This window comes from Schistocerca gregaria, unplaced genomic scaffold, assembly GCF_023897955.1.
Source record: "Schistocerca gregaria isolate iqSchGreg1 unplaced genomic scaffold, iqSchGreg1.2 ptg000294l, whole genome shotgun sequence".
NCBI classification, from domain to species: Eukaryota; Metazoa; Arthropoda; class Insecta; order Orthoptera; family Acrididae; genus Schistocerca; species Schistocerca gregaria.
The window spans coordinates 158,138-164,407 of record NW_026061782.1 but is presented as its reverse complement, the minus strand read 5'-3'; the positions used below and the strand labels follow the sequence as shown (position 1 = coordinate 164,407).

Here is a 6,270-nt window from a genome sequence, read left to right as displayed (position 1 = left end):
TGTCTGTCGTCATGATGTTAAGTGGACAGAAATAGTTGGGTGTTATTGTCGTCTTTTCTTATTGAGATTTTCATATTACCCTGACACAAGACGCCGAGATAAATGTGTATATTCTCCGTGACGAAACATCCCACATTCCATTCATCCTGATCCATTCGTTACGTGCATCGGCGGCAATGAGTGATAGGAAGCTGTTGTGGGGTGACGAATAACAATAGCAATGGTGGTAATTAGAAATCAATAATCAAGGATGCTTACTGCATTACAGACGATTAACAAAATAACCAAGAATGGCTGAGTGTTTAATTGGCGCACTGAGTAGGTGTTCTTACCACTTTGTTACTGAATTCTGTTCTAGTTGTTTGCAGAGAGATAACAAAGATTTCTGTTTTCTCTCTCTTTTTATTTTAATTTTAATTTTTTGAGGGAAGCATCGAGAAGCGCAGTAATAAGCAAGTAGGCATATAACCAGTTTACAGTTATTTTCATCGGGATACATAAAGCAAAAATACAACTTTTAAGTGTGTTATTGCGTAATTCCAGCTATTGACAGTCTATTCGTGAGCTCGCTCGCATTCAGTGGGGTGAAACCTATCACAGAAGCAAGCAAAAAACGAATATTTCTTGCACCATGCGCAACACATAAACGAAATCCCGCTGCACTGACGTGTTGTCCGATATATTGCAAGGAAAACATATCTGATTCAAGTTGCTAAATACAGCTCTATAAGATATCAATTTGGAAGCGTACCAGGTGTATAAAAGTATATCTTGAAATACGCAGAAAGGCCCATAGAGGTATTAGATTGAAACATAGCCATGAACAGTGGCCCAGGGGAAATATGTGTAAAGCGGCACATAGAAATCGTGGGACTGGTGAAGGATCGAACCTGAGACCTTTCTATCCACAGTCTTGCTCTTTATCACCTTGCCACCAGGCAGCCAACACTGTGGTTTCTGCTTGCCATTAAAATTAAGGATCTCTCGTTTGTGCCTGCGTTGGCACTTGCGTGTCCCTTAGGAGACCTTACCTTTGGGATTACCCACATATACGTGTGTGTAGTACTCGCTTCGGTGGTACATATACTAAAATTGGAACGATACAGAGAAGATTAGCATGGCCCCTGCGCAACGATGACACGCAAAATCGTGAAGCGTTCCACATTCCCCCCCCCCCCCCCCCTTTGAACCATGGACCTGGCCGTTGGTGGGGAGTCTTGCGTGCCTCAGCGATACAGATAGCCGTAGCGTAGGTGCAACCACAACGGAAGGGTATCTGTTGAGAGGCCAGACAAACTTGTGGTTCCTGAAGAGGGGCAGCAGCCTTTTCAGTAGTTGCAGGGGCAACAGTCTGGATGATTGACTGATCTGGCCTTGTAACAATAACCAAAACAGCCTTGCTGTGCTGGTAGCAAGCAAGGGGAAACTACAGCCGTAATTATTCCCCGGGGCATGCAGCTTTACTGTACGATTAAATGATATTGGCGTCCTCTTGGGTAAAATATTCCGGAGGTAAAATAGTCCCCCATTCGGATCTCCGGGCGGGGACTACTCAGGAGGATGTTGTTATCAGCAGAAAGAAAACTGGCGTTCCACGAATCGGAGCGTGGAATGTCAGATCCCTTAATCGGGCAGGTAGGTTAGAAAATTTAAAAAGGGAAATAGATAGGTTAAAGTTAGATATAGTGGGAATTAGTGAAGTTCGGTGGCAGGAGGAACAAGACTTTTGGTCAGATGACTACAGGGTTATAAACACAACATCAAATAGGGGTAATGCAGGAGTAGGTTTAATATCGAATAGGAAATAGGAATGAGGGTAAGCTACTACAAACAGCATAGTGAACGCATTATTGTGGCCAAGATAGATACGAAGCCCACACATACTACAGTAGTACAAGTTTATATGCCAACTAGCTCTGCAGATGACGAAGAAATTGAAGAAATGTACGATCAAATAAAAGAAATTATTCAGATAGTGAAGGCTGACGAAAATTTAACAGTCATGGGTGACTGGAATTCGGTAATAGGAAAATGGAGAGAAGGAAACGTAGTAGGTGAATATGGACTGGGGCAAAGAAATGAAAGAGGGAGCCGCCTGGTAGAATTTTGCACAGAACACAAATTAATAATAGCTAACACTTGGTTCAAGAATCATAAGAGAAGGCTGTATATATGGAAGAACCCTGGAGATACTGACAGGTTTCAGATAGATTATATAACGGTAAGACAGAGATTTAGGAACCAGGTTTTAAATTGTAAGACATTTCCAGCGGCAGATGTGGACACTGAGCACAATCTATTGGTTATGACCTGCAGATTAAAACTAAAGAAACTGCAAAAACGTGGGAATTTAAGCAGTGTGACCTGGATAAACTAAAAGAACCGGAGGTTGTACAGAGTTTCAGGGAGAGCACAAGGGAGCAATTGACAGGACTGGGGGAAAGAAATACGGTGGAAGAAGAATGGGTAGCTTTGAGGGATGAAGTAGTGAAGGCAGCAGAGGATCAAGTAGGTACAAAGACGAGGGTTAGTAGAAATCCTTGGGTAACAGAATATATATTGAATTTAATTGATGAAAGGAGAAAATACAGTAAATGAAGCAGGCAAAAAGGAATACAGACGTCTCAAAAATGAAATCGACAGGAAGTGCAAAATGGCTAAGCAGGGACGGCTAGAGGACAGATGTAAGGATGTAGAGGCTTATCTCACTAGGGGTAAGGTAGATACTGCCTACAGGAAAATGAAAGAGACTTTTGGAGATAAGAGAACCACTTGTATGAACATCAAGAGATCAGATGGAAACCCAGTTCTAAGCAAAGAAGGGAAAGCAGAAAGGTGGAAGGAGTATATAGAGGGACTATACAAGGGCGATGTACTTGAGGACAATATTATTAAAATGGAAGAGGATGTAGATGAAGATGAAATGGGAGATATGATACTGCGTGAAGAGTTTGATACAGCACTGAAAGACCTGAGTCGGATCAAGCCCCCGGAGTAGACAACATTCCATTGGAACTACTGAAGGCCTTGGGAGAGCCAGTCCTGACAAAACTCTACCACCTGGTGAGCAAGATGTATGAGACAGGCGAAATACCCTCAGACTTCAACAGGAATATAATAATTCCAATCCCAAAGAAAGCAGGTGTTGACAGATGTGAAAATTACCGAACTATCAGTTTAATAAGTCACATCTGCAATATACTAACGCAAATTCTTTACAGACGAATGGAATAACTATAGAAGCCCACCTCGGGGAAGATCAGTTTGGATTCTGTAGAAATGTTGGAACACGTGAGGCAATACTGTCCCTACGACTTATCTTAGAAGCTAGATTAAGGAAGGGCAAACCCACGTTTCTAGCATTTGTAGACTTAGAGAAAGCTTTTGACAATGTTGATTGGAATACTCTCTTTCAAATTCTGAAGTTAGCAGGGGTAAAATACAGGGAGTGGAAGGCTATTTACAATTTGTACAGAAACCAGATGGCAGTTATAAGAGTCGAGGGACATGAAAAGGAAGCTGTGGTTGGGAAGGGAGTGAGACAGGGTTGTAGTCTCTCCCCAATGTTATTCAATCTGCATATTGAGCAAGCAGTGAAGGATACAAAAGAAAAATTCGGAGTAGGTATTAAAATCCATGGAGAAGAAATAAAAATGTTGACGTTCGCCGATGACATCGTAATTCTGTCAGAGACAGCAAAGGACTTGGAAGAGCAGTTGAACGGAATGGATAGTGCCTTGAAAGGAGGATATAAGATGAACATCAACAAAAGCAAAACGAGGAGATGCTGAGGGAATTATATTAGGAAATGAGACACTTAAAGTAGTAAAGGAGGTTTGCTATTTGGGGAGCAAAATAACTGATGATGGTCGAAGTAGAGACGATATAAAATGTAGACTGGCAATGACAAGGAAAGCTTTTCTGAAGAAGAGAAATTTGTTAACATCGAGTATAGATTTAAGTGTCAGGAAGTCATTTCTGAAAGTATTTGTATGGAGTGTAGCCATGTATGAAAGTGAAACATGGACGATAAATAGTTTGGACAAGAAGAGAATAGAAGCTTTAGAAATGTGGTGCTACAGAAGAATGCTGAAGATTAGATAGGTATATCACATAACTAATGAGGAAGTATTGAATAGGATTGGGGAGAAGAGAAGTTTGTGGCACAACTTGACCAGAAGAAGGGAACGGTTGGTAGGACATGTTCTGAGGCATCAGGGGATCACCAACTTAGTACTGGAGGGCAGCGTGGAGCGTAAAAATCGTAGAGGGAGACCAAGAGATGACTACATTAAGCAGATTCAGAAGGATGTAGGTTGTAGTAGGTACTGGAAAATGAAGAAGCTTGCACAAGATACAGTAGCATGGAGAGCTGCATTAAACCAGTCTCAGGACTGAAGACCACAACAACAACAACCTGTGTGTAAACTCCTTCTAATGCCCACTCATGGAAGACAAGGATACCTAGTCTAGCTTTAATATTACAAATACGCCTCTGTTTCTGGGTAAACGCAGACTTAGGTTGATAATCATTTTGAATATTTATCAGTACTGCACCCATTGGTGTGAAACTCGTTTTCTACCAATGATTCCCACAGCTACAGGAACAGTACTTTAATACCTCTTACACAAAGTACTTACACAGTGCTATCAGACGAAAAGATCAACCTGACACAAACGGTGGGAAGTTTGTTTTACAACCTGCGTACCTGGATAAAGAGCTTTTCCTATTTGAGATATCTGTGAACGTTGCTACATAAGACGATTTAAGAAGAAACTAAATTCCTTCAGCTACGCCATTGCTTAAAGAAATCGTGTTAACGGCACTAAATCGTGGTTTTGTAAATCGTTTACCAGAGATACTCTGCCGCATTTCGCTGGTTCGAAGGCAAAAAGCTTACTGACAAATTTCACAGAAGGAAAAGGGAGACGAAATGTCTCCCACTAGAAAGTCATGTTGTTTTACTTAAATGGCCCGTTTAGGACAGGCATATTGTACACAGAAGTGGAAGATTAGATTAGATTAGTTTTCGTTCCATAGATCCGTGTTGAGGAGATCCTCGTGGATGTGGAACATGTCACCTTTATTTTATTTTTTTAAAGCTGAAATAACAATACTAATAATATAAATATGTACAACACATCATTTGGTTCTATTAAAAAATTCGTCAATGGACTAGAAGGAGTTGGTCACTAGTAAGTCTTTCACGCTCCTTTTAAACTGATCTCTATTTGTAACTAAATGTTTTATGATTGCTGGCAAATTATTGAAGATGAGTGTTCCTGAATAGTGGACCCCTTTTTGAATTAAAGTAAGTGCTTTTTAGTCCTTGTGCAAATCATTTTTGTTCCTGGTATTGTATGTATGAACTGAGCTGTTTGTTGGAAAAAGAGATATATTATTTAGGACAAATTTCATTAAGGAATAAATATACTGAGAGGCAGTAGTTAGTATACCCAGTTCTTTGAAGACGTCCGAGAGTTTACTCCACAAATAATACGTATTACACGCTTTTGGACTCTGAAAACTTTTGTTTGACTTGAAGAGTTACCCCAAAATATTATACCATATGACATTATGGAATGAAAGTAGGCAAAGTATGCAAGAGAGAGCACCACTAAATTCTACAATCCGTATGCATTGCATACACACAGAAATTACTGTTACAGTGTACTTATGGAGTCCAATGAGTGTATTCCATATTTTCCGGTGAGAAAGAGCACTGACAAACAGTCTTCGCTACATTAGGTTACTTAAACTGGCGTCACTTTGAGCTACAATTTATGGCCAGCGACTAAGTGTAAGGACAGTGAGTCGGATGTGGGTTTTGCAACTGTGAAATACTTTCCTTACATTACGAAAGCGAATATTAGATTTGAACTAATATTGCGAAAATTTTGGACTTGGATAGCTTAGAATGAAAATCTTGCTGTTTATGGCAAAGGAAAACAATAGATTTTCTAAAACATTCTGTGTCATACACAACTTGAAACAGGCCACGTCGACCAAATCATATGGAACAACCGACAGCGACGTATATTGGAAGGCAGTAAGCTCCCTTGGCTTTTGGTTTGGCAGTATTCGACAGCCATTTCTAGGCGCAAGTAAATGAAGAAAGGCAGCGCTTTTTCGTTATCAAGTAACGTCTTCATCAATTACCTTAGTTTTAATGTAATCTACGAGTAACTGTTGATGTTTGATATTAACATGAAAAGAATTTCGTTGACAGGGAAAGAACCTGTTATTGGGCAACTACTTCTATAATGATC

At 40.3% G+C, this 6,270-nt stretch overlaps 1 non-coding gene across 1 annotated transcript; it reads left to right on the top strand.

Moving 5' to 3' along the window:
• The first annotated feature begins 1,062 nt into the window (after positions 1-1,062).
• On the top strand, positions 1,063-1,169 carry LOC126305255 (U6 spliceosomal RNA). Its single transcript, XR_007553349.1, has one exon. It is a non-coding gene; the product is annotated as a U6 spliceosomal RNA (small nuclear RNA).
• The last annotated feature ends 5,101 nt before the right edge of the window (positions 1,170-6,270 follow it).